The sequence below is a fragment of the Solanum verrucosum genome, unplaced genomic scaffold, assembly GCF_900185275.1.
Source record: "Solanum verrucosum unplaced genomic scaffold, falcon-dt-bn FXZP01000007.1, whole genome shotgun sequence".
Classification (NCBI taxonomy): Eukaryota; Viridiplantae; Streptophyta; class Magnoliopsida; order Solanales; family Solanaceae; genus Solanum; species Solanum verrucosum.
This window is the reverse complement of record NW_026020177.1, coordinates 1,899,307-1,917,690: the sequence shown is the minus strand read 5'-3', so window position 1 is coordinate 1,917,690 and position 18,384 is coordinate 1,899,307. Positions and strand designations below refer to the sequence as shown.

The following is an 18,384-nucleotide window of genomic DNA, read 5'->3' as shown; positions in this document are numbered from 1 at the left end:
TATGCTTAACGTATCAAGAACACCTCATCCAATTCTAGGTGCAAAGGAATGTTAAGCAGTATAAAACCCAATGAAGAGTTGGGGTCGGACCCATAGGGAGCGGTACGTTTTCAAATTCAATTAGTAAGTACAAACGTGGTCTAATCAGCTATAGAAATAGAAATTATCAAAAAAGACATGTAAATAAGTCTAAAGGGGGTGACGCAAATGACAGATGGGGGGTTTTGGTTTGCAATTTATCTGCTACAACGCAATCACACAAAACTGAAAGAGCAATATATTGAGGAATTCTCGAGAAGTGATCGATTATAGGCAAATTTTGCTATATGGGTAATTAAGACTGCTAATTATGATTGAAATAGTTTTCTCTCGAACAACTACTTTGATTTAAGTGATTTCTCTCAAACATCAACAAGCGTAACAAATAAGAACAGCCCACAACTTTAATACATCATCTCTCTCGAGCAAGATGGGTAGGATTTGGTTTAAGATTCACTCTATCGATCTGAACCCACATCAACCCAATACCTACAAACCATTAATCAAAAGCTTTGGTTAAAAAACCTCTTTTTCAAGGAAGATAAGAACTCAAAGTAAGAACTACATTTGTAACTACAATTCATACATTAAAACACATCTACTGATTAAACCCATTTCAATATGACATTTAAATCAGTAATAATCAATACCCATAAGCTAATTCAACCCATAATCACATAATCACACCCCAAGAATTGAAGTTTTAGCTAAACAATATAAAAAGATAAAAACAATTACCAACTAGATTATCCATCAACTAGGGAATAGTCTCCAAGCCTTTACAATGATTTTCAAAAGTTAAATTCAAAGACCTACTTGCAAATCTTCAAGCTTGAGCCTCCAAAAAGCTTTAAAGTCTACAATGGAACTCTAAAACTCAAAAGAGAACTTTTTTCTCAATGATAGCTTCATCATAAATTTCCAGTTCAAAATTCAATTTATAGCTGCCCAAAATTTGACTTGAAAAGCCACTAGGCAAGGTAAGTCGAGCTCGCCGAGTGGTTTGACGATCCGTCCTTTGCTCTCTTTCATGGTCGTTTTGCATTGGTTCTCAGCATCTTCAAGTCCTGTAACTTTGGGCGATCCATTTTGTCATCGCAAAATTTATCAGCGATTCGCCGACTGTCAATTCTTGTTGCCGACTTGGTTTCTTCCCTCAAGGCTGGCACACTACAACTTTAGGTGGTCTTAAGAGCCACTCGGTGAGTCACCGAGTTGTCTTGGTGATTACCAGGCTTGCCTTTCTTCACTTCTTCAGCTTGTTATGCTCATTTTTGCCTGTTAGTGTCCTTACCTTGATCCTTAGCTCATACACCTAAAAATCAAGGTCTTAACATTAGATTATAGCATAAATTAGGCATTTAAGAACACTAAAACTCTCAAAACAAAGCCCTAAATGAGTCTAGAACTCGGACTCATAAACACCCCAAACTTACAATTTTGCTTGTCCTCAAGTAAAACTCAAGATCATCAGTTCAATAAGGATGTGTCAAGTAGTGCTACATAAGACTAAACATTAACGCACACAAAAGATCAAATTACACATACAATGCCCAATTGTGCACTCAAAGATTCAAATTGTGACTCACCATTATCAAAGATGCTCAAATTCACAATACTTGCTTCAAGTGCAAGTTCAAGCTCAACAAAGGCACTCAAATGCCCTCACGACAAGGATGATTCCATATTCACACACAATTCTTCAACAATTTGTAGTTCCAGAATCACATACGTCTCTTACACTCACAAAGATGAACACATGCATGACTTCACCCATAGGTTTGCCCTTATTTTCCGATCAACATTCGTTTCAGCTCACTCAAGATCACAAAGGTCTTTTCAAGGCTTGTAACGATTGAGTGTAAAGGTATGGTCATTCAGGCTTAGTTACTTCTACCTTCATGAAGTATGGTCTGAACATCATCTTCGTCCTTCTTTTTAACATTTCAAACAGGCTCATAATCCACCCCATTATTCAACTTCATATGAACCATCGGATACTCCATTTCTTTTGCAATTTTCACTACTTTATTTCACCACTTTTTCGGTGTTTTTTCTTTTCTTTCTTTTTTTTCATTTCCTTTTCTCTTTTCTCTTTTTTTTACATGGAGGGGTTCCATCTTTATCAAAGGAATCACACAAAAGGGGATTTTTCACACTTCTTAACTTTCCTTCCATTTTCAACACACCCGCAACTTAGGCTTTTGGCCTAAATTGGCTATTCAAACAAACAATACTTCATGAAAGTTATGGGTGAATGGATAAAGAGAGGTCACAATTGCTCAAGTTTCTTCCAATAGAATAGTGGTATGGCTCAAAAGGTGCCAACCAAGGTTCACACATCTCACAAGGTTGGGCACAAAAGAGGTATCTTTTCAAGTTGTCTCACTCTTGAAAATTCTTTCCTAATATCATTTCAAGTGGTTGCATCACTCAATCAACCGGACCAACGGGGAAAATTCTAGGTTCATCACACATAATGCTCAAAGTAAGCTTATCACACAAGGAATTGGTACCAATATCTAACAATACTCCAAACTTTCTAGCTAGCGTGCAATGTTCACCACAAGAGACTCATTCGACAACTGGCTAGTCAGAACGAGATGCTAAAAGTTAACATATTACCTATATAAATTTATATGCCTCATCGTAGCCGCACAGTCATTTCGTTCAACTAAGACCACTATTTGAGTCATCGATATTGATCACAATCGACACTCAAATTCACACAAGAACAACCACAATCACACACAAAAGAGGTGGCAAAATTTTAAATTAGGTTCAAAAACCATTTTCAATTCAAAACACTTCAAAACAATGGACCACAAGCTAAACATCTACAAGATCAAGATCATAACAATATATATATATATCAACAAAATAAGCCCAATATTCACAAAGCAAAATCAATATCGCAAGAAGTAGGTATGGAAATGCCTCACCCCACCCAACAAAAATAAGCAGTTGTCCTCAAATGCAACTAAAATAGAAACAAAGTATAAAAGGTAATAATAAAGAGGGAGGGGAAAAGTCATCCTGGCTACGCCTGGGTGATGTGTGCATCTCAGCCACTCCATTTGTGTTGGCATCAGTGCCCTGGGTCACACTCGCAGGTTTAGCATTAGTGTCCGGTGTCTCATCAGTCTAGGCTCCACTGGAACCTGTCATGAAAGTATCCCTCAAGGAAGCCTGAACAGCTGAATCTACCATTGCCTCTTCCAAGTCAGTCAAGCCCTCAAAAATAGTTTCCTCCTAACCACCGAGCTACTCCTTATTAGTCTCATCATCGGACTCTACAGCCGCATCAGCACCTCTAACCTCAAATCCAGTAGTAGTTAGAGGCAGCTTAGAACAAGCTAGAATCTCTACACTCGAATCATCTGGGATCTCCACCGTCCCAAATATCAAAGATATATTAGTGGACTTAAGGTGGTCTACATCTTTCCTCAACTCTATAATCACGGCCTTTAAGGCAGTCACCTCATGAGTAACTCCCTAGCCTCTTTCACACACCTCTATCCTCACTATGAGGGTATCAATAGAAGCTTTGGGAGGTGTCAATGCAGCAGTGAGAGCTCTCTCAATTATCTTGGGAACTGCGGCCTCTAGCCGGGAGGCACACACATCAGTAGAATGGGATAAGTGCCCCATCTTAAGCAGCATGGCCTGGGTGATCGAAGGTCTGGAGGCAGTAGTACTAGAAGTAGTTCTAGGGGGTGGGGGAGCAGTAGAAGTACGCGAGGCCTCAGAAGGTGTGGAGCTAGAGTTACCTGAAGACCCAGAGGCCAAAATAGGCAAAACTGCCTCTACAGGTAGTGTATCAATATCAGTTCCAAGGGAAGTGTCCACTGGGGATGCCCTCCTTTTCTCAGCCTTATCCTTTAGGTACTCGGTTTCAATATGCCCGATGTCAGTAGAGGAGGTGGGTGTCATCTCCACATTATTCTTCTCATCACGAGGAACACGAGCCCATCTACACTACTCGGTGATCAACACTGGAAAGGGAAGAGATGTTTGGCATTGCTTGGCTCTCATGGCCATCTCCTGCTCAATGATTGCACCTAAATTAAGGCTATTCCTATCAATAATGGATCCAAGATAGGCCGCCTTTGGGTGGTGGAGGATAGTCTCATTCTGAGATGGCATGATCGTACTACTAATAAAGTAAAACCAATACCTCGCCTCCACATTGAGATCCTTCTTCTCTATTAGCACTCCGGTCTCAATCCACATATAGGTACTATCAGAAAAAAGATGAGCCATCCAACCTTTTTAAGTCATCCAACGTCTTTTTATGAATCATACTTTTGTAGTCATCCGTGAAGTTATAAGTACATCCCAAAATGACATTTATGTCCTCACTTTCACATTTTACTGTCTTGCCCTGAACAATCACAAAATCAACTGGTTTGAAAGCAATGGCTTTCCTCTTGTCTTGTGGCACCACGTCTCTGTAGGCCGAGTAGAACTCCCGAATCTAATTAGGAATTTAGGGCCCTCGGGGATTAGTTAAAATATCGAATTTGTGGGATTTGATGGTTCGTCATATCTCAAGATATCTATCCACTACAACATATGTGGACAGTCTTTTATCCTCCATAATAGTCCTATTCCCTTGGCCTTTAGTCTGTTGAGAGACCGGGGAGGAGGACCCTGTACTGGTGACACTAAAACCACGATTTGTGCGGGAGCTGTAAGAGGAGTCTGAGGAATCGGGATCCTAGATGGATCATGCATTGCCTTAGAGCGTAGCTCTACCCTCCGTGCTTGTGAAAGCTGGTCATCCTCAGGCTCAGATGATGGAAGGATGAAAATCTTGGGACTCTCCCTCTTTGTCTGATAAAGTAAGGTGAGTCTCGTGGACTCCATCGATGTCGGAGCTGGCCTCTGGTAACTCCACCATGGGCGTCTTGCCCTTTCTTTTGCATTTTCCTCTCTTTGTAGGGACTTTGGATACCTTTGCCCTTGATGCAGCTGCATCCTCATTTATAACTACTGCTCTTGCCCGCTTGTGGGGTGGTATGTCTCTTCTTCACACCTTGGGTCTACCCATATATGCAAAACAATGGAGAAAACTTAGGAAAATTCTCAGTAAAACACATGATATATGCTGCAAAATGACTCACCGAATTGCTTTGACGAGCGAGATCGGGATCGCTGAAAGTACCAACGCAAAAATTCTCAAAACTTCAGGTCAGGTCGACGATGCTCAAGGCTATTCGACGAATCGGCAACACCTATCGGCGAGGAAGAAGTAGCTCACCGAAAGTTACAATGTATCTTAACGGTTAGGGCGCAGAAAGGGTGATCAAGAAGGCCTTTCAGCGAGCTCAGGCATCTCGCAGAAAGTTACAGAACAAACTGAACCAAAATTGGAAATTAAAGGCGATCTGTGGGGGGACATTAGTGAACTGTCGAACCACTCGGTGAGCTCAACACAGCTCGCCAAATGGCCCAACGTGCCAATTTTCAACACCATTTCTCAAAATCAAACCCGCAGCCCTTGAATTCAAAATTAAACAAAAACACCATTCAATTGAGGTCAGACCCATACTACCCATGCCCTCAGGGTACCCAGACTTCCCTTGATTTGGCCAAAAAAATTTATTTGATGACTTTTTCCCTTCGTCAAAAATGTCATGGGTGCTGGTACAAGACGTGTTAATGTTGTGGGTGTTGGTGGTGTAAACCCTAAGGAAGCCAAATTTGAAGTGTTGTACAATGAGGAAGTGAACTTCCTAGTCAACCAAGGAGGAGGTTATCGTGCAAACTACCCAAGGCCGGGTGGTAATCAAGGTTTGAATAGAGATGAGGATTAAAGAGACCATGATAGAGATTGGTGTGATCGTAACACCACTTAAAAGGAAAGAGAGGGGGAGAAGGAAAGGTATGTTCCTCCCAATGAGCATAAAAAATCCAAAGATTCTGAGGCTGGCCGTACAGAAGACATGCTTTCACGCATTCTCAACAAGGTTGAAGGGTCCAATAAAGTTTTCAATGAAATGAATGAGGATGTTTCTACTCAACCAAACGGTAACTTCTAACTCAGTATCTATCAAGCAGTTGGAGACCCAAATAGGTCAAATTTCGTCTCAGCTTAACCCAAGACAACAAGGGGGGTTTCTTAGTGATACAATGGCAAACCCCAAAAATAAAGCTTGAATGGGTACTTGCGTCGTGCCACGTCGTTAACTAAGGCGCTTCTTGGGAGACAACCCAAGTTTTAAATGTTTTAAGTTTGCTTTTGAATAACGGGTGTTGATTGTGCAAGTTGAAAATTGGAATGTGTTTGAGAATGTACAGGTTGGCGAGCCAAGAGTCTAGTTGGCGAGCCAAGAGTCTAGTTGGCGAGCCAAAAGTCTAGTTGGCGAGCCAAGAGTCTAGTTGGTTACTCACCAGAGAGGTCGGTGAGCCCGACTAGGACCGCCGTTAGACTTAGAAAAATATTAGGTGGAGTCTGTAAAACTCGGTGGGCCAATGGATGAATCGGTGACTCGCTGAATAGGTCGGTGCGCCCGATTTTGTCCGCCATTTGGACTTCCAAATTGACTGGAGGTCCTGTAAAACTCAGCGATGTAAGTCAGCACTAGGCACATCGCTGAGTGGTTTGGCGTGGTTGACTACTACCACTGAAAGGGCCGTGAACTGAAAGGTTTTAAAAGGCCAAACGGTTTAAATTTTCAAAATCTTTTGCATTCTCTTATTTTTAACCCCATACTCTCTCACCTACACTCTGAATTTTCCATATCTTCATATTTTTGGTCATTTTTTGTTCTTGATGTCATGCTCGGATTTAGATTACATTGTCTCCTAACATATCAAATTCTTCAATCGGCATTAAGGTTTATTTTCCGAACCCCTAACTCTAGTTTAGAAGTTGAACTTGAATGCCTTTGGTAATTTTGTAATGATTTCTGTTGGGCCTGTGTTTGAATCGTATTTGATGTGTTGGATTGCCTATCTTATATTTCAAAATTGATTTCCCAAGTTTTATGCGGAAAAATTGATTGTTAATTGTTGGGTTGTGGTTATCTTACGTTGGGTTTAGTTGGGTGAAGTCTAAGTAACCCCCAATTGTGCTAAGTGACGTACTTTGCCCAATGATGGAGTGATTGACGTCATTGTTAAGGACATAAGTCATCAAATGGCCAATTTTGGTTAAATCGGAGGAAGTCTGAGTACCCTAAGAGACATGGATCTTATGGGTCTTGTATGAATTGCATAATGTATGTGTTTGATTTTGGTTTCAGGGGCTTCGGGGTTTATTTTGGGAAACGGGGTTGAAATTTGGCACGATGGGCAGTTTGGCAAGCAGGGTCGACCTCGCCGAACGGTTTAGAGTTTCACCAACGTCCACCTTGATCGCCTTTAATTTCCTGATTTGGCTTAGTTAGAATCTGTAACTTTTGGTAGGAAGCCTGACCTCGTCGAGTTAACTCGGTGATTCACCGAAAGGTCCTTTTGATCACCCTTTCCGCTCCCCTAACGCCTAATACAAAGTGACTCGGTGACTCACCGACTGGTTCGGAGAGTCTTTCTACAACTAGAATTCTACAGCATTTCTTGAACTTTTTCTAACTCTTTTCGATGTGTTTTGCATATATGGCTAGGACCAATTGGGACGAAGTAAAATGCTACCCCACAAATGAGTAGGGGGCATTCTGATCAATGAGGGAGTAGTTGCTTGCTCTAAAAAAGGCAAGAAAGCACCTCCGAAGGGAGGCAAGGGCAAGGGCAAAGCGCCCACATTCGAGAGACCGGAGCAAAACTTTGGTAGGGATGGGAATTCCTTGGATTCTCAGGCCTCATTCTCTAAGCCTGAGGATGAGCAATTACTCCAGACACGGTGAGCAGAGATTCGTGCAAGGGCTCATCCGAATCCGTCTAGGATCCCGGAGTCTACCCCTTTTGTTGATGATACAGTGCCAGCTTCGGCACAGACGGTGGTTCAAGCACCACCAGTTTAGGGTCCTCCTCCCCAGTTACTCAACCAGCTAAAGGCTGAGAGATTGAGAACCATCCTAGAGGAAAACACTTATCCACTGATATAGTGATAGACAGGTACCCTCTTGTGTGGGACACACTCCGATACCACCGGTTTGATATATTCACCAGGCCCCATGGCCCATACATTCCCACCTAGGTCAAAGAGTTCTATACAGCATACGGTGATCTAGTATCCTAGGGGAAGAAGAAAACAAGCGCCTTCATACCAGTAGAGTTTGTGGTAGTTCAGGGGAAGACAGTGAAATGCAACAGCAATCATATCAATGTTGCACTTGACAGAGCTATAGAGTTTGAGCATGATTACGAGAGCATGACTACAATACAAACTCTGGATGACCTAAAGGGCTGGCTTGCCCCCCTCATTTCTGAAACCACCCCGAGGTGGATTGAGGTTGGAGACCCTATTGAGAAGAAGGACTTGAATATGCAGTCTGGTATTGGTTCGGGTTCATCAGCAGTTCTATCATGCCATCGCAGAATGAGTCTATCCTCCGCCACCCAAAGGTAGTTTGTCTCGAATCCATCATCTCCAAGAAGCAGCTCTACTTGGGCCTGATTATAGAGCAGGAGATTGCCTTGAGGGCCAAACAGCGCCAGACCTCCCTTTCATTCCCAGCGTTTATTACGGAGTTATGTCATCGGGCTAGAGTTTCTCGTGACGAGAAGAGGGATATCGAGGTCACTCCCACATCTTCCACCGACATCTGGCAAATAGAGGCTGAGTACACACAGGATGAGGCAGATAGGAGGAGAGCAGCTCCGGTGGATACATACCCGGAGGTAGACATTGATTCTATACATGCAGAGGCATCTTTGCCTATTTTGGCCTCCGGGCCTTTTGGTATATCTACTTCCGCTCCTTACCAGGCCCAAGGTTCTTCTATTTCTTCCCAGCCTCCTAGAGCTGCTTCAGGTACCAGTACCTCCAGGCCTCCGATTACTCTAGACATGCTTCTCAAGATGGGGCACCTAGCCCATTCTGCAGATGTGTGGGCTTCTTGGGTCGAAGCTGAGATGCCCTGGATGATTAAGAGGGCCATCACAGTTGCGTTGACACCTCTCCAGGGTTCCATTGATGCTCTCACTGTGAAAGTAGTGACTTGTGAGAGAGGACAGGGGGTTACTATTGAGGTTACAACTTTGAAAGCCGAGGTTTATGAGCTTAGGAAGGATGTGGACCATTTGAAGACTACAAACTTCACTTTCCTATTTGGGTCAGTTAAGGTCCCCGAGAATCCAAGTGCTGAGATTCCAGCCCAGGCTGAGGTTCCTCCAGTTACCACCGGAGATGATATTATGGAGGATGTTATTGTTGCCAAGTATGAGGTTGAGACCAATGAGAAGCAGCTTGAAGAGCGAGAGGTAGTTATATATGATGATCAGGAAGATCTAGATGGTGCCATGTTTGAGATTGCCTGATAGGCCTCCCTGAGGGACGCTTCTATGAAAAGCTCCAATGGAGCTAATAATGATGCTACTTCGGGCACTGATGCCCAGTCCCAGAGTGTGACCCCAGGCACTGATACCCCGACAGACGGAGTGATTGTGTAGACAAGATCATTTTTTACCTCCCTCTTTGTTGCTTTTGTGATTGTTTATATTTTAGTTGCATTTAAGGACAACTACTTTTTTTGTGGGTGGGATGAGGTATTTCCACACCTATCTCTTGTGATTCTGTTGTAATTGTAAATATTGGGTGTTTTGATCTATCTATGTGTTTTTAATATTAATTTTGTGGATGGTTGAGCTTGTGGCTCCATGTTTTAAATGGAAATGGTTTTGACCTATTTTTAAAATTTTGTGTCACCTCTATTATTTGTGAATGTGGCTGTTCTTGTGTAAATTTGACTATCGGTTTTGATCAATACCGATGACTTGAACAGTGTTGTTAATTGAATAAAATGAATGTGCGGCTACGATGAGGCCAAATGAAGTTGCATAGACAAAGTATGAACCTTTTGCATCTCGTTGCGACTAGTCGGTTATCGAATGAAGTCTCTTGTGATGAACATTGCACACTAGCTAGAAAGTGTGGAGTCTTATTTGATATTGGTGTCAATGTCTTGTGTGATGAGCTTACTTTGAACAATAGTGTGATGACACCTGGAATTTACCCTGTTGGTCTGGTTGACTAAGTGATGCAAGCACTTGAAATGATCTTAGGCAATGATTTTGAAGAGTGAAACAATTTGAAAATATACCTCTTTTGTGGCCAATCTTTTGATATGTGTGAACCTTGCTTTAACCCCCTTGATTCTTACCCTTTTCTTGGAAGAAACTTGAACAATTGTGACCTCTCCTTATCCATTCACCCATAACTCTCATGAAGTGTGGTTTGTTTGAATAGCCAACTTAGGCCAAAAGCCTAAGTTGGGGTGTGGTGAAAAGAGAAGGAAAATCAAGAAGTGTGAGAAAATCCCCCTTTGAGAATAGTTTCGAAAAAAGATAGAACCCCTCCACGTAAAGGAAAAGAGAAAAGAGAAAAAAAGCAAAGAAAAAGAATGAAAAAGTTGTGAAATAAGTAATGAAAATTGCAAAAGAAATGGGGTATCCGGAAGTTCATAAGAAATTGAATAATGGGGTGGATTATAAGCATGTTTGTAATGTTAAAGAAAAGGAGGAATGTGATGTTCAGGCCACACTTCATGAGGGTAGCAACCAGTGATCCTAAATGACCATACATGTACACTAGCCCCGTTACAAGCCTTGATAAGACCTTTGTGATTTTGAGTGAGCTGAAACGAGTTGGAAAATAAGGGAAAACCTATGGGTGAAGTCATGCATGTGTTCATCTTTGTGAGTGTGAGAGTCATATGTGATTCCGGAACTACAACTTGTTGAAGAATTGTGTGTGAATAGAATCATCCTTGTTGTGAGGGCATTTGAGTACCTTTGTTGAGCTTGAACTTGCATTTGAAGCAAGTATTGTGAACTTGAGCATCTTTGATAATGGTGAGTCACAATTTGAATCTTTGAGTGCACAATTGATCATTGCATGAGTAAGTTGAGTCTTAGGCAGCACTGTTTGAGACATCCTTTTTGAACTACTGGACTTGATTTTTACTTGAGGACAAGCAAAGGTTTAAGTTGGGGGTGTTGATGAGTCCTAAATTTGGACTCAGTTAGGGCTTTGTTTTAATAGATTTAGTGTCCTCAAATGCTTAATTTGTGCCATAAACTGATGTTAAATCCTTAATTTTCAGGTATATGGATTAAGGAACAAAGCAAGGACACTAACATGCAAAAAGGAACAAAACAAACTGAAAAATTGAAGAAAGGCAAGTCTGGAGATGATCGCCAAGAGCGTTTGGCGGATCAAATGAAAATTTCCAGTGTGCCAGCCCTCTGGAGAGGTATATTGTTTATTTTCCATTTTATTCAAGGACATTTATTTATAAAGTAGATCCTAAAATTGCATCTGTTCAATTTGTAGGCTGAGGCTGCAGGATATCATAAACTAAGGCATGAGACGGCCCAATTTGAGAAAAAATTGATGGCAGAAATAACAAGGCCTAAACGGGTTCTATATTTTCTTCTTCCTGGTAAGCTGGTAAGTGGTTGTAGGCATCTATTCTATTATTCTATCAGTTCTGATTCAACCAGGACATGTAACTTAGCCCATTTTTACTCAATCTATGATTGGTTGACTTTCCTTTGCTTTTTCAGGTAATTCATTCATGGGTTGAACTTTGTTTAGTCTCTCGAAATATATTTTTTGACATTGTTGTGCCTCCACTCTCTTTGTTAGTGTACATGTGTTCTCTTGATTATTTCCCCCACATTTACCTTTTGTTTGATAAATAGGTTTAATTGTAGCTCCTTTTACCTGTTAGAACATGATTTGGGACATTCGAAGGGTAATGTAGAAATTTAGAACATCTTATGTGTAGGTAAGGTTAGAAGTTTATAGCTTTTAAATGATGGATCAAAGTTGAATTTCCAGATGCTGTATATTTTATAATGTCTGAGTCATACACTCAAGAAAAAAAAGTGCATAAATAGATAGAGCAGTTCATATCTCCTAAGGAAATGTCATTGCTGCTAGTTTGCGTTCATTCCCAACATCGTACAGATGGTGTATCACATGAATGGTAAGTTGGTAACTGTCCAGGCTAAAATTACTTCTATGGTATATTTTTTCGTTTTGTTGCTTGTGTTGACTGGAAATTCACTCACTTAATACCTTTCTTCGACAACTCCATTAGAGGGTTCATGTTTATTTTTTTGCATACACACTGAGCATATGCATTGTTAATGGCAGGTTAAGGTACGAGAAGGTGGAAAAGATTAGGGTTGGAGTGTTGTAGTCAATGTGGTGAAGAAGCCTCCAGCAGCATTGGGTTCTTTGCCTACTACCCTCTCTGCTTCATGTGCTACTGGTAATATTGTGGATACATTACTTCTTTGCTCTCTGGGTTCCAGTGAAAATGGTTCTCGACCAAAACCATGCCCTCCTCCTCCCGGGGAAAAGTGTGAAATGCATGTGGTGAGTATCTTATACTGCTGTGTTGTATTTTCCAATACTCATTTCATTGCACACAAGTGAATTAGGTTATGAGCATTAGTTGTATTTTTTAGTCTATATGGCTGTTTCTGGGACACCATTAAAATATGTAGGTTCCTGTTCAGTTACCCTTAATTTCGTCTCTCAGCAAGCTTAGAATATCTGTTCCTTCTGATCTTCGGCCTTTAGAAGCAAGGTAGAGTATTTTTCTTGCAGTACAGGAGCTTGAAAAAGGGTTCCCTAAAGGCCTCCCAAAGCTCAACCCTGTAAAGTTTATTTTCACTAACTGTTTTTTTTTCCTTCTGAATTTGGAATTTGTCATTTTAAAAAGTATCAGGTCATTGATCATAAACAATGGTTGTCAATTAATTGCCAAAACCTTGTTTCCGTTAGCATGCAGAGCAAAAACCTTAGGCCTAATGTTGGCAGCATATTGCCATATTTAATGGCCATATTTTCTTTCCTTGCCTATGGGGATATTTATCTGACTAGAGTATGTGTCAGGAACATTGCTAGTGATGTGTATGCAAAAACTGTAGGTCAAAAGCTGGAAACTAGGGTAGCTAATAGGAATATCTTTTTAGAAGGTAAAATAATTTGATAAATTAGAACGGCACATACAATGGATGTGCTATTGGGACTGTACAATGTAGCAAAAGAAGAAACAACAAAAGTGTGCCCTATCTAATCTTGTAAAGATTCTAATGTTTTTAGAAATGTTTCAGCCTCACTTACATGTTCCATCCTACATTATAAGCAAAGCAAAAATATACAATTTGACTATAATATGTTGCTGAGTAACAGTTCTTCTGTTGTATGGGTCAAAATTTTGTATTATATATCATTTTACTTGTCGCATAAGTTTAGGTTCTCCAAAAGTGCTAGTCTGTTCAGTTTATCTTTTTACTATATGTATTTTCACAGGTAGATCTCCTATGTTGCTTGCTTGTTGACACAGTTTTTTTCCTTTTCCTTTTATTTGTTTTTCTCTCTTCATTGATCTCTTAGATGTGCTAGGTTTAAGTTCTTTTCATCTAAAATACTATCATTATATATCATTGCACACAATCATTAACATTCATTCTTCTTTGGTTAGTGTATTTAATAATTATTGCTTTTCTGTTTTGCTTATCCATCTTATTAAGATTTGGTTTTGAGACTTCTCCTACTTCTTCAATTTCCAAGTAATGATCCTTGGAATATTTAACAATTATAACACTTTGTGCTGGATTTTTGCTATTTTATTTACTTATAACTAAATTTGGCAAATTTTCAGCTTCAAAAATTTAGGGATGAACTTAGGAACCGCTCCCAAGTCCTCAAAAAGCTGGGTCACATTGACGCTGATGGTATTGTGCAGTTGAATGGACAGGCAACCTGCTTGATAAAAACTGGAGAAGAACTTCTCGTGACTGAATTGATGTTTAATGGTAATGTAATTGTTGTTTGAAAACTTTCTGCAACACTAATTTCTTTGTTTATGTGGAAACATATTGCTTTTATTTAAAAAATGAGAGACAGGCTATTTTGTTTTGAACTTTGAAGCTTGAAATGGAAACTAGATCAAATTAAATCGAGTGTTATTGCATTTTAGAGATTTATATACAGTTCTGGTGTATTGCATGGTCTTAAACTTGATAGAACTCTGAAGATAAAAATGAATAATTTTACTCAAGTCTCTTGGATCATATTGAAGATATGTATACAATTATGGTTGGTTGCTCTGGAACTTAAACTTACAGACCTGTTGACGCCAAACAAAAAATGTGTTTTATTCTTCTCTTTTATTTCTTTATAGCCTTATAGTATAGATCATCGTCATCCCTACATACTTTTTCTAACTCAATTTTTGAATAGACTTGTTGTTATAGCTTCTCCTTGGGCAATCAGACTCTTTCAATGTTGTTTAATTTCCAGTGGAACATTGACCAGGCTTTGGAAAATCTTGTGGAATTCCCTTGGTGGTGCAAAAAAAGTGGGTAGTTATATCTGATATCGTGAATATATTTTGTGACCAGGTACAGTCAATGATCTTAATCATCATCAAGTTACGGCTCTGGCAAGCTGCTTTATCCCAAGTGATAGTTCAGTGAAAACAATACAATTAAGAGATGAACTTGAAAAACGATTGCAACTGTTACAAGATAGTGCAAGAAGAATAGCAGAGGTGAGTTGAAAGACGAATATGGCCTTCTTTATTTACATTTCAGAAGCATGGATAACACCAACAACTTTTCAAATACAACATGAGTGCAAGCTGGAAATAGTTGTTGATAAATATGTGGTGGCATCAGTTCGACCATTCTTAATGGATGTTATTTACTGTTGGTCAATGGTGAGTAAATTGATTGTATTTCATGTTTATTCCCCACAATGACTCATGTTCCTTCCCAGCATGAGTATCATAGATTTGTCTTGTTGAATGTTGTTAAGTGTTAACATCATTCTGCAAGTCAAACTCTCTAGGTGGTGAGAGAGTAAAGCCTGTTTGGCATTCTCTTCCATTCAATGAAGACTAAATATAAATAAGACATCATATTGCTGCACCATTGCCTTTCAAGGTCTCCCTCTTTCTTTATTGTTGGCCTCTCCTAATAGGTTGTAAACCACCCCTTTAGAAGATTTTGGAGGGGGGGGGGGGCAACCATTTACACCAAAAAGATTACCCATAGATCCACAAAAGCTGATCGTCCCAACCATTGCCTTTCAACTCCATATTACTTGCAATTACTTCTGGGACTAGTGTTGCCATCAGAATAGTTACCATACCCATTATATCCAGTGGGCATCTCGAGTAAACATGGGATGTTGTTGAATGTGGTTATGTTGTTACTCCTTGTGGTATTCTTGCTTTGTTTATCTTTTTGCTCAAGGCTCAAGATCATGTTTTACTTAGAAGACTTACGTGAATGTTCAATTGCTATAAGGGAAATACTTTTTTCCTATGATTGTCATTATCCATCCCTCCCAAATAGCTAATAGGTTGTCTCATACTGTTGGCGAGGAAAACCAGTCAGAGGGAAATGGTAATCATGCTACTTTATCATATACATGGAAGCAACCTTCAGTCTTAGTACGTGACAGCCTGACAGGTGTTAAGTTGTTCAATCTTCAAAGGCATCATTTTTTGCATTCGAGTTCCTTTTTTGTTTAAAATGACTGAGGGTGCCAATTACCTGAAATACCTTTTATAGAAACAAAATGGTTTACTTGAGTCCTCCGAAGTTGACCTAAGTTCTTTCACTTCCCCAATGAAAAAGCTAACGAAAGAAACAACTGGAGATTTCATCTTCCTCTAATAGTCGTTAATCTGCATATTGCTTTCGCTTTAGCATCACACGGCTGGCTAGAAGGCTTGATGTATTTTTAAACCAGGTAAATTTATTAGAACTTTAGTTGTGTTCATGAATAATTCGAGATATTAAGTATCAGTTAGTGGTACTAAATGAACGAATTGGATCGGTTTGAATTTCAATCCACCCATATAAATATGGATAACAATTGGATTGGCTAAAATATGGATCGAGTGAAATAATCTCAACTTTATTCTCTTTTGAGTGCTCAGAGTGCGTTCCTCTCAAAACAACTTTTTCTAACTCCTTTCTGTGTTTAGAAGAAAACTATTACTATAAGTAAACAGTTCTGTAGCTTTTGTCTCTGAATATCACAGCTACATAGGTCATGCATAATGCAAGTAAAAATTCATGAATATCATTTTGTTGAGATTATAAGTATCGATTGTTAACTTAATTTTTTCCACAAAACCTAATCTAGGCGGGGTCATCCCAAATAACCCCGTTATAGTTACTAATTTATCAACTCATATTATAGTAGCGCAGATCATTTAAATAAAAACAATCTACATAATATAAATATTTTTTACCGTATGTAATAGGTTAACTCGATCTATACAGTATGAACTTTTTATATGAAGTTGATTAGATATTATGACAAATTGAAATTACACTATATACTAGGTATCCCCAACTTAAACTCTTACTACAAGCCTCAATTTGTCTCTATTTATGTATTGGTGTTTGAATTTTAGAGTCAAACGAGCTTTTCTCTAATTATATTTTTTATGCATTTTAAATGCTTTTAACTAATGATTATTGTGATTTATAGTACTTTTTATGTACTTTATGACTTTTATTTTAAAAAATTTAAGAATTCTATAACCTAATTTACAATAAAATAGATTAAGAAGTTTGACAATTGAAATCTGAATAGTGACGGAGGAAGTATTACAACCCGAAAAATCAAGCTCATTGTTCAGTTTTAAGCAATTAGCAATAGTTAGGTATTTCCTCCTGTTTTGAATAATATTCCCTCCATCCCATTTTAACGGATGAAATCATCAATAATCATCAGGGTGTGATGAATGGCTCAGCTATTGGGTACATATGGATACCCATATTTTGTCCATAATCCAACTCATTAAAATGTAGATTAAATGGACTAGCTTTATATAGTGTAATCTAAGGTGCGCTTAAGCCCTGAAGCGAGGCTCAAAACGTGTTGAGCACTTTGCCTCGCTTTATGTGCGCTTCAGTGTTGTCATCAAGGTTCTAAGGCCAACGTTTCCTTGCCAATGAGCCTCTTATGCAGCAGTGAAACTAAATAATTGATGTTTCACTTAATCATAAAAATTTCAATTTCTTTTGTCATATATTTGTCATTCATGTTTATAATTATTAGTCTTGGACTAAACATATATATTTGTATTCTTTTCTCCCTTTGCGATTTTTTCATTAAAGCCCACACTTTATTTGTGCTTTGAGCTTAAAGCCCCCAACCCTAGAGCTTTTTTGCGGTTTTCACCTTTGATTACACATGCTTTATAAATATGGGCTGAAATTGTCGGGTATAGACTATCAATGTTCATCGGTATCCACTTGGTGCATCAGGAGAGCACTTCCATAAGACTTAATATTCTTTTAGTTATACTTATTTGTTGAATGAGCTGATGTGGTAAACAAGTACGTCAATGATACCTGTAGTTCCTTTTGTGATAATATACTATTTTTGAAAATATGAGTTTCTTTTCTGTTATACAAAATAGCTACTCCACTTTTATGTTGGTAATTTACAATTGAAAGCTGCTGTCCAAAAAAATATCGAACCAGTATTTCAGAATAATGCTTTCGCTCAGTCGTTTTCATTTTTTTTGCATGTTCATATTTAGTTGCTCTTGAATGTGCAAGTATCAAGAGTTAGCTTGAAGTCACTTGTGATTCTAAGAACCGTGTTACAACTAGGGTGTAGTCTCGGATCGTGACATTTATAGATGCCAAACTAGAATTTTTAATGTAGTCAAATTAAGAAATATCATAAGTTGGGGTCCAAATTTTAAATAAGTTGATTAGTGTATTCCTTTTTGAAGGAATGTTTTACTTTTTTTAAAAAAAAGTTGAAAATTGCTAAAATTTTGACAGATCATATTCCATGATTATTTTTGGAGATTGGAAACACAATATTTAACTTGTCACATGGGCATATTTGGTAGAAAAGTTTTATGGAAAATATGTTTTACAAAAGATGATAGTATATCCTTAGAAAACTAACATCTTGTGAGCCTTGGAAATGAACTCTAACAACCTGGGAAGTGAATTATAACATTTGAAAGATATACTAACATCTTTTGTAAAATATATTTTCCATTATACTTTTCTACCAAATATGCCCATGTCAGAATGTAAATATTGCACTTTCGGTCTCCAAAAATAATTATGGAATATGACTTGTCAAAATTTTAGCAATTTTAAACTTTTTAAGAAAAAAAGTAAAATAATTTTCTTAAAATCAGATTACACTAATCAGTTTATTTAAAATTT

General features: G+C 38.8%; 1 protein-coding gene across 2 annotated transcripts in view; it reads right to left on the bottom strand.

The window, feature by feature from the left end:
- The window catches only part of LOC125829084 (uncharacterized), a 1,125,066-nt gene that overhangs the window by 173,012 nt on the left and 933,670 nt on the right, over positions 1–18,384 (bottom strand). The gene's annotated exons all lie outside the window — the stretch shown is intronic.